The sequence below is a fragment of the Crocodylus porosus genome, unplaced genomic scaffold, assembly GCF_001723895.1.
Source record: "Crocodylus porosus isolate Cpor-Errol unplaced genomic scaffold, CroPor_comp1, whole genome shotgun sequence".
Taxonomy (NCBI): Eukaryota; Metazoa; Chordata; order Crocodylia; family Crocodylidae; genus Crocodylus; species Crocodylus porosus.
In genome coordinates, this window is record NW_017728924.1 from 6959516 (window position 1) to 6970615 (window position 11100).

The window sequence follows — 11100 nt, forward strand, 5'->3', positions numbered from 1 at the left end:
TATATATATGCTGTTTAGGTAACTAGCTGATATATGTGCCAATCAAAGCTTACTGGAAATGGGAAAGGCAAGGAGAATCCGCTTCCATAACATCAGCTTTCGATCGTTGTACCGTTTGAAGTTATCAGTGCTGTGAAGTTATCAAGCTGTGAAATATCTTTGAAAAATATGGATTGGAACACATGTTACTTTTTTAAATAGGGTTCCTACCCTTTTTTTCTATCATGAACAAGCAATCCCATGCCAGAAATAAACAAGATTATTAGGTGGAGGGCCAAAAATTGTTTTACGTGCCATTAGGAAAAATGCTATTAAAAATGTCTGCTTTCACAGTACCCTTTTGAACAGCTAAATGAAAATTTTTAAGAAGAACTAAGCAAACAGAACTGGTTTCAAATAAGTTACATTTCAGTGCTGGAACTAATTATGTTATTATTTAGATTCAATATTAATGAGCTTGGGATGAATTTCACTCTGCGTGATATATTCAGTAGTGTTTTGTGTTGGCGTCCAATGAAAGGCTTCATAACAAATGTAAAAACTGATGTTTGGGGGAAGAAAAAACGGGCTGTTTTGGGGGCTTATCATGCTTTATGGGCAGTTGCATTTAATTAATTAGAAATTCATTTGTCCTTCAGCTCCTGCACCACTTCTCATAGGATTAGAGGCAGCACTCCAATGAAAACCATATTGTAACTGAATAGTTTTAAGTGAAAGCAACAAAACTAGTCCTAGTATCCAGGAAAACTTACTTGTTTCTTCAGTCTAAAATCTGAATTGTTCTTTCATTCTAAGCTTTGCAAGAACCCGAACAAAAAGAAAAAAGAAAAGAAAAGAAAAAGGTGTTTCTCCTCCAACAGCATTTTTCAAATCACCAAGGAAAAGATTTTTATTTCAAGTGATTCATCACAGCTTCTAAACCAAGACATTTAAGCAGCATGTGTTCAACATAAAAAAGGGCTCAATTGTGCAAGTACAAACAATACTAGGGGGTCCTCTTACGTTCCTGCAAAGATAAAAACCATTGCCAGAACCCCTGGGTCACTATTTTCCCCCTGGAACATGCTGGGTGAGGTCTGGGGTCTGTGTTCCCAACATACTGGCCTGTAACCTGAAAATATCCCACAGCAAAGAAGCAATGGTTGGTTCAGTGTACTCCAACTTGATGACAAAAGGCACAATCTAGCTCCAGGTCAGCAACTGTTGAAGATATTAAAGGCTACCACTTACTCAGGCTGGACTTTGGAATAGCAAACCGTGTACTATTATTGGAGTAGTAGTAGTGATAATACCACCCGATACTGGTGCATCTACAGGTTCATTAATATGCCTTTGCTACTACACACTGAGTTTAGTACCTTGAGCACCTATGCGCAAGCATGGAGGGTGCTCCGATGTGCTGCGGTTCTAACATGTGGGAGCCGGCTCGATTAATCGAGTCTACTGGGGCGTGGCAGATGAATCAAGTCTGCTGGAGTGTGGCAAGTACCGCATTCCGGCAGCTTCCTGTGTCTTATGTATCAGCACCCCCACGCTTAAAAATGGCAGTGAAAGTGCTTGAACAAAAGTGCATCAAATGAGCTTTAGTTCAAGTGCCCCCGTTTCCATTCTGAAATGTGGGAATGCTGATACATGAGACGCAACAGTACTTTATTTAGAGCTGCTCTAATTAATGTGCCCCCCCCACGCAAAAACACATGTAAAAGTGCCTTCTAATATAAGGAACTACATAAAGGTGCATTACCCATGCTAATGCACAGTCACATAGGTGAACAGGTTTTTTGGGGGATGATTAATGCTCAGTGGACCAATTCTACTGTGCATTAGCACAGTTTTTCCTGTGATGTGCTACTGGCAGTAGAATAGGCTACTGCACATTATAGTGACTTGTGTAGACGTGCCCAGTGGCAACAAAAAGTGGGGCTTCATTATGTTAGATGCTGTACTAATGCAAAATACTGGATAGTGCTCTACCCCAGGGTATTTATAATCTAAATATACAAGACAGGCACAGAGTGGAAGAAAGGAGCATAAAACATCAGTAGAGTAAATGTCTCTAAATAAAACCTTTTATTATCATTATTAAAAAATAATATTTTGGTCCTCCTCAGTTACCCGTGTCCCTCATTTTCTCTGTCTGCTGTCTTCAAACCCCAGTAATGGGGAAGCAGTATTTCATCTGTGGAAGGACAGATGAGACTCATACACAGACCATGAACAATATTTCCCAAAGGGGTGGTAATACTTGCAACAGACACCTCTTCTGGTCTTAGCACACTGCTGCCATCCAAATGGGAGATAAAATCTAGGATTCAGCCCCTAGTCTACATATTAACCCCAATGGCAACAAGTAACAAGAGCCATAGTTCTCTCCCCCCCCCCTCTCTCTTTTTATACTTTCCTTTCCAAGGTTTAATACATAACATTATTTTTAGGCAGTTCTGGTGAAACAACTCCACCTGCAGACATCAGGGGAGTACTCTGGATAGGCCAGAACAGAGTATTTCCCCCACTCCTCTGTTTCTTCACTATGATATTATGACTCAGCTGAGAATTGAGTGTTTCTAGTGTCCCATCTGTGGAGCTGATGGGGAAATGAAGCCAGGTGGAAAGGGCTCAGAGATAGGAGGGTTTCTAATCTGCAACTTTCACTTACAAGCTGAATGCTTGGTGGTTCATTTTGCTGGCTAGAAACCTTTCACTGATATGGAAAGCAATGCCAATGCGAAAGCTAGGAGCAAAGCACCTTGCTCCCAACAGCCAGAAGGCACTGTACACACAGAGCTCTGGAGATTTGCTAATGTGAGAAACATGGACTCTTATGATTCCTAGGAGTGGGTTTTCTATGTGTTTGTCCTCAACTGCCCCAGGGCCTGGCCCTGTGGTCAACATCCTACATGATCCTCCGACCCTCAAAAATCTCTTTCTCAGTTACATAAATGACAGGACAGACTAACTTTTAAAACCACAGCTGCCCCTTCTAACCTGAGCAGCCAGCTAGCTATCTGGGGTTTTTGCAGGTTGCTCTAGTTAGGAGGAGAAATTCATGGTGGAGTCCTTGATGTTGCTTCCCTACCTCAAAGATTATGAGAGAGAAGGAATCGAACAATTGGAGACAGTATTTGCTCCCAGCTCCAACTGCTCTTGTGCAGGGAGCTGGACCTGTACTCCGTGCCGGTAAGTAGAGGGTGGAGGGGAGGCTGGAGAAGCGGGGGTGGGACCAGGGGGTCCCCCACCAGGCCCCATCCCCTGCCTGGTCCCCCAGCTCCTCTGAGCACCCCCATTCCCCACCTGTTCTCTCAGTCCCGCCAGTGGTTCCCCAGGCCTCAGCATCCCGGCTCCTTAAAAATAAAGCCCCGCACTCACCGGCTGCTGCTGCAGCTGCCAAGTCCCCTGGGGGTTCATGGCAGAGCCCCCCCACACAGCACGGGGCAGTGGCAATCACCACCTCACGTCGCAGCAGCTGGGGGATGGAGCCTGTTTGATTCAGAGATTCGGCCAATTTGTCAGCAGCCAAATCTCTGAATTGGATTTGGCTGAATCAATTCAGGACAGTGACTCGAATCACTGAATTGAATCACTGTCCCCCGAACTGGCCGAATCCAAAGCAAATACTAACCACTTCATACAGGCCTAATAAAAAGAAGTCACAAAGCCCAGTTTCAAGTCACTGTGTTGGAGATATTCTCTATATCCTCCTGGAGCTGGTGGCAGCAGCAGAGATTAAGTTCCAAGAACAAACCCCATTGGCTTGAGTCTTCAGCCAGAATTTCTGAGCTCACTAAATACCTCCCAAGGTACCCTTCATAATTGGTATTTTCCAACTTGCAAGCTTAACTCAGGTTATATATTTATTGCGTCACTTTAGGACATATGTCAGCATCCTATCCAAATGAACCATAAGGAAAATGTTCTTTTGTCAAATCTGTCAAATCAGCAGTGTGTTCACCCCATAGACAAATAGTATATCACTTCTCCTGTGCTATATACACTCCTTGTTTAGTGTCAGTAGGTAAAGATAATCCCAGAGTCCCAAAGCTCCAGCAAGCCTGTCTCCTGCCCTTTGGGAAAGCACTACTCATGTCCTCAGATGCACAAAGCTCTAGTGACTGGCTTTCCACAGTGGGTATCTGCAGGGGGTCTGTTTCATTTTGAATAGAAAGCTTATAGAGTCTCTCTGGAGTATTTCTATTTCTCTTTGTCCACCAATAAACTGGGGCAGAGCTCTCCTCCTGCCATCGTGCTTTGCTCCGTCTGGGTTTCTGGGTAAAGAGCTTATTGAAAGAAAGGCATGCAGTGGTCATTTCTGCCAACTGATAGGTACAGAAAGCGCTCACCCTCTAGAAAGTCAGACTACAGGGCTTACATTTGGATTAATAAAAATACATAGGGAAAGATTCCCCTCCCCCCTGGCTTTACAAGCTTGACAAACATAACAGGCAGATAGGCTAGGATTAATATATTTTGCCTCCATTCAAATTTATGTGGAATTATTCATGCAATGTAAGGGATAGGATTTAAGGATGGGCCTTAATTAAATGCTTTGCCAATTAAAAGATGGCACTCCTAATTAAGATGACCCCAAAGCAATTATTTAGGCTTGTATTTTTACATTAATTATACTGCTAAAGCATTAAGAGTAAGGTTACTGACTTCATGGGAGGCAAAAAAAAATGGTTCTCATCTCAGAACCATTAGGCACCCTATGGTGGTTATTAGTAAACAAAGACCACAACCAAGGGATATGCTTATTTTACCCTTAAACCAAGGCTCCAGGATTTCAATGGAGAAGAGTTATTTTTTAGAAAAAGGAATTGCTTTCTCCCTCATAGTAGTGGAGGTTGATATGGAAATTCTTGTTCATTCTGCATCTCCCTGTCCTGGGAGATAAATGCATCATTTCATCCTCATGCCAGTATTTGGCTGACTAATGGCTAATTGATTCTGACACACCCACCATGATTTAGCATGCACGTTTGCATTTTATTCCTTTAAATACCAAATCTACACTACTTATAAAGCAATTTAATATCTCGGTAATTAATTTATGGTAGGTAGCTATAAACAGCTTTAAAATGTGGCCTCTGAATCAGCAAGACACTCAACAAACCACATCAGCTGTTCCATTAACTTTACTGGGATTGGTCAGGTGAGCCCAGCCAGGGATTTCTAGATCAGTCCCCAGTGTTATTGGGGGAGAAAGGGATCCCCGCTCACTTTGATATAGAATTCTCCTTCAGAAGAGAAGTAAGGCCCTAAATGGTGAAATCAGGGGGTCCTGCTCATTTACGGCAAAACTCAGGTCTACAGGAATATCAGTCCTTTCATCATTTTGTCCTTCTGTTACAAAACAAGCATTACTAATTGCATATGTGAAGAAATTAACGTTTCCAATTTCCCAAAACATCCCTTCGGGTAAGATTGGAAACTTGTATTGATTTATAAGTGTATCGTAGCAGAGACTTATGAAAAGTTTTCTGTCTGTCAAATTCTTTACATTTTATGAAAGTTACATTACGTTAGTGGAAAGACAGTAAAAACTGCCTATAACTAAATTATTGAAGAGATGAAAAAATATAGTACATATTCAAATGCCCCCTTATGCAGCTGACTAGTAAAGCCGGCAAGGTAGTCTGACTTCTAAACCATTAAAAAGCCATATGGTTTGCTCTTGAAAAGCATAATGTTGGAAGCACAGAGAGCAGGAAATGTTATTGTACCAAAGAACAGTAGTTCCCCCAATCTTGTAGGTCCCACACGTTATATCTCTGCTCTGACCTACTTCACGCAGACCTGCAAAAATGTCCTCCCCCCGCAGACTGCTGCACGTGGCTGCTAATTCCTTTCCTTTCTCCCCACACCTTGACTGAACAATCCTTGCAGAGCTATGGTGCACATGGTCTTCCTCATCCTCCCATCAGCCCCAGAGCCCACACATGTTCTCCTTGTTGTTCAGCCTGTATCCCAAGCTCACTAAGAGATGTTGAATGGTGTAAATGGAGCAATGATGTGTTCGAAAGAAGGGGAAATAATTGCGTGTTCGATTGCAAAATTTCAGAAGTGCCTTGCATACAAGATGCTATCGGTACACAGATGCTGTATCATCGTGAGAGTCTGAACAAGGCGTCACTGTTTAACCGGAGGCCTCTCTCAAAGAGATGTGTGAGGTGCTATCTTTTTAATCTGGGCAGCTAATAAACTTCAGGGTGGTAAAATTCTTGTAAGTTTTTTTTTTTTTTCCAGGTAGGGCTGGGAGTCACGTATCTATGATGCAATTCAAATTTTTTTTATTTGCAATGTAGAATCTTTTCTTTTTTTTAAGCACAGGAAGAAGCAAACCACATTTCAATACTCCCATCTTCAAACCTCTTTCAGTAAGGACCCTGACCCTGAAGCTCATCCCCTTAGTTTCTCTCTCAGTCCAATACCAGTGCAGTTCAGATTGAACTGAAGTTTCTTCCTCTGTCCCTTTCTGCGTGCTGTTTCATTGCTTCTGCATCCGAGCGGTTTCTCATCCACTTGAGCTTTCACAAATCAATACACAGCCAAAGCCCTTCTGCCTGAAGCATTCTAATTTTTGAGCTGTCTTGCCTTTTTCTGTGCTTTGGGAGGTAACATGTGCTTAACTGTCTCTTTCAGTCATCTGAAAACCTAATAGTTTTGTCAGGTTTCTGAACTATAATGCAAGGTAAAACCAGGGCATGTTTCAAAAACGTATGTGTGGGGGATTTTAGAATACATCCTCTGCAAAACACAGTAAGTTTTCCACTAAAACAAGCCTGGACAAAAATTAAATTGGCTTCTGAAAAGTTTGTACTGAACTCAGACCATGCTTCTTCTGCTTCCCTGTCAAGCCCATGGCTGTTCTCATAGAATTGTAGAAAATGAGGGCTGGAAGGGCCCTCAGGAGGTCACATCTAGACCAATGCCCTGCTCAAAGCAGGACCAGCCTGAACTAGATCATCTCAGCCAAAGCTTTGTCTAGCTGGGTCTTAAAAACCTCCAAGGATGGAAGTCCACCACCTCTCTGGGTAACCTGTTCCAGTGTTTTACTACCCTCCTAGTGAGAAAATTATTCCTAATATCTCAAATAAACTTCTTCCCTTGCTGCAACTAGAGCCCATTGCTCCTTGTTCTGTCATCTGCCACCACTGACAACAGTCTAGCTCCAGCCTCTTTGGAGCCACTCTTCAGGGACTTGAAGGCTGCTATTAAATCCCCCCTCAGTCTTCACTTCTGTAAACTAAATAAGCCCAGTTTCTTCAGCCTCTCCTCATAAATCATACACCAGAGCCTTCTATTTTTGTTGCCTTCCATTGGATTCTCTCCAATTTGTCTGTCTTTTCTGTAGTGGGAGATCCAAAACTGCACAAGGTACTCCAGATGTGGGCTCCCCAGTGCTGAATTGAAGGGAATAATCACTTCCCTTGATCTCCTGGCAACACTCCTACCAATGCAGCCCAGGATGCCATTAGTCCTCTTCACAACAAGGGCACACTCATATTCAGCTGATTGTACCCCCAGGTCCTTTTCTCCAGAGCTGCTGTCCGGCCTGTCAGCCACCGGCCTGTACCGGTGCATGGGTTTGTTCTGTCCTAACTGCAGGACTTTAAACCTGTCCTTGTGCAACCTCATGAGATTTCTTTTGGCCCAATGCTCCATTTGTCTAAGTCACTCTGAAAATGAGCCCAACTCACACAAAAATAAGAAGGTGAAGTTTGTCTCTCAGCAACGGTCCCAGACTCAGCAGGAAGGTGATACAGACATGGCCTTGGAGACCAAATTTAATCACTGAAGTGTGAAAATAAGAGATCCTAATACTCCTTAATTGTACATTTCAACTCAACAACCTTAACTGTGGAGCTGCTACTGGCACCACCATGGAGTGCATAAGTGTATGAGCAAGTACTTCTGCATATGTACGTATCACTGGGCATATCTACATGTTCATTCATTTGCAGTGCCTATTTAGTATGATTGTACACATTAGTGCAATTACACACCTTTTTCGTGATGGTTAATACACAGTAGATTAATACTACTGCGCATTAGTGTAATAACATGTTTTTTGCCGTGTCGCTGTAATGCGCAGTCCTTCAGTCTACTGCGCATTAAGCATCTCATGTAGACGCACTCACTGTATACAAACTAGATTTCTTGTTGCATCAACACAGCAGAAAATACATTCTGTTCAATGAAACTTCATGTATAGAATAGTCCACATGCAAATACCAGATTCTGGAAAGGAGGGCAATACCAATTCAAGAAAAGGAGACAATGTAGAGCATTTCAGACTTGGTATGAATATTTTGCACCACACTGATAAGTTCTACGACTTCTATAAGTTCTATGCAGTTGTATTTGCAGTTCTTTGAAGGAAATCCTCTTTTTCTAGCAATGGCATTTGTACACTGATATCTCGAGTACAACACTGAGTGACACAGCAGAGAATGCTCAGCGCACCCATGCTACATAATATAAGGGCCAGTTCTTTTCCTTCTGAGCAGGCTTTAGTCATTCAGGGAAGAAATGATAGGGACATGACCAGCAAGTCGTTGGCTGGGTTCTTCCTGTGCTGAAAAATGCATCTTAGTTCAGTTGGATGCAAAAGCTGATGCTAGTCTCACAACAATTTTTCTCTTGGAGCTGAAAGGTGAAGCAGAATCGAGAATCTGCTCGTTATGGCATTAGCTTGTTTCCCTATGTTGATCTCAATGGGAATTTTACCCAAAATGATTAGACGGATGTAATTCTGCCCTCGTGCATTAGTCAACTTATTTTCCAGAAATGAATGTTCAGCCACTTTATTGATAAAATACACTTTAATTTTAACACTGAAAACACTTAGATCGCATTGAACCCTTGATATGCTTTAGCACTGCCATTCATATTGTTGAAACGTGTGAGCGTGACAGATACAAAGAGTCAAAACCCAATCAAGCTTTACCTGCGCAAAACAAACAAATCCCAAACAGAATGTGTCAGTGTTACTGAAGTGCATGTTCAGATCTGCTTATTTATACTGAGTAGCACTTTAGTCCTTGAATCAGGCTGTTGAAGTCAATGTGACTTTTCATGGAGCAGTATTCAGCCTGAATGTGTAAGGAGCAAAATCAGGCTCCACATAATTAACTGATAAAAGAAAACACCCTGGAACATCGTCGTCTGAGAAGAGAGGAGTCTGACAGCGCCTGTTATGGCAGAATGCATAACATACTGGGTTAGATTCTCAGCATCTTAAACCAACAACATTGCACTGCTTCCAGTGTAGTTGTGACAGTTTGCAGAAGCCAATAATCTGGCCCAATTACTATTAGCTGCACTGTGCTGCCTAGGAGTCTTGGGCATGAACCAGGACCCAATTATAGAAAGTCATTACTATTCTCAGACTTTTCTCCTTCCCTTTGCACTGTCCATTGCCTTAGTGGAAAGCTTGAGGGAAGACCATGCAGAAGCTGTGTTATGTCAAAACTGCTTTTAACAAGCAAAAATAGCCCAATGTTGAACCATATGTTCCGTTCATCTCTATTAGCCATAGTTGGAACTGCAACATACTCATTATTTTTTTCTAAACTTAGCAGCATATAAAATATCATCAATACCCAGGCTCTCTCTCACACATTGGCCCTCAAGCAGCCATTCACTACTGAGACATTTTATTACTAGCATGCTGAGAATGGAATATGTTCTTGGCTTTTATAGCTTGGCTCTGGACCAGAGAGAACAGCAAGTGCTACTCTCAACATTACAGCTTATCTCACAGTCAGAAGGAAAACAGGATGTGCTGCTTTACTGCACTTCCTTTTAAGACACTAGCTGATAGCCAATAGACTCTTGCAGTCAGACAGATACCTCTGACTTTGAGTGAATACAGGACCGTACTGTAATTCTACAATCTATGACATACAGGGGTGTAGCAGGGCACTAAGGTGCCTGCTACTGAAAAGCAGTAGTATGGGCTCAGGTGCTGGTTGCTAGCGGCCAGCACCTGGTGGGTCAGCTGACCAGAAGGGGCAGGGATGACCACCATAAAACACAGACAGGAGGCTGTGGGTGCTCTCCCTCTCTCCCTCTCCCAACTGGCAGCGGGACTGAAGGGGCACTGTTAGGCCAAGGAAAAGAGCTTGGCCCTGAAAGGGGAAAAAGAGAAAGGCCTGGAGGTATAAATCACTAGTTATGGGTGCGACATGGTGCGTGGTTTAGAGAATGCTTGGCTCAGAGAATGTTTTAGCCAGAGGGCTTAGATTTTGAGTTATAGCTGATTAGCTCGCGTTATTGCTTTTGTAGTTTTATAACACCGGAGGACCAGGAGAGGCTATTAGGGGTTGGAGGAGGCCGCATGGGGGTTCCACGGTAGTGTGGAGACCTCAGCGCCAGACAGGGCGCAGCTTTTAGGGGTGTATCGACCTTGGCCCCGGTGCGGGCAGGATCGCGAGTGCAGAGAAGGGCTCTGGTGTGGGCGTGAGCGGGGAGAAGGGCCCTGGTGCGGGCGGCATTGCGGGAGAACCCCAGTGCGGGCAGGCGCAGGCCAGGGAGCATCTGTGAGGGCACGGGCAACCACGAGAGAAGCCAGGGAGCACCCATGGGGTGCAGGCTGCAAGGTGGGCCAGGGAGTGCCTGTGAGGTGCAGGCAACTGTGAGACAAGCCTAGGACCTGTGAGATGCGGGCAACTGTGAGACAAGCCTGGGGACCCATGAGGTGCGGACAACAGTGAGACGATCCAGAGAGCGTCCATGAGGGTACGGGCGACTGTGGGACGAGCCGGGGGTGCCCGTGAGGGCGCCAAGAGGGAAATTGACCAGACAACGTCCTGTACAACTGTGAGGCTTGGGGCGTGGTACAGGGGTGGTAGGAGCCACGCATAGCCCCGAAGGCGTTAGTGCACCAAGTCACCTAGGGCAGGGCACAGACTGGGACACCTCATGGCACCGTGTCAAAGAAGATAAAAAGGCAGCCTCCCTTAAACACTAATAACACCAAAGACGTGGCGGGTGAGATGGTGAGGGTGAGTTGACACCAACTTGACACAGTAGGGGGTGCTAGGGGAGTTCACGGCACCCCTAGGCCACGCCGTCACAAGGGGGTAATGTGGTATGCCA

General features: G+C 44.1%; 1 long non-coding RNA gene across 1 annotated transcript in view; it reads left to right on the top strand.

Annotated features, from left to right (window-relative positions):
* Positions 1-10098, top strand: part of LOC109313629 — a 20856-nt gene extending 10758 nt beyond the window's left edge. Inside the window, exons 2-4 of the long non-coding RNA XR_002102103.1 lie at positions 2768-2772; positions 4632-4639; positions 10087-10098. This is a non-coding gene — a long non-coding RNA (uncharacterized LOC109313629). The remainder of the gene's footprint in view (positions 1-2767; positions 2773-4631; positions 4640-10086) is intronic.
* The last annotated feature ends 1002 nt before the right edge of the window (positions 10099-11100 follow it).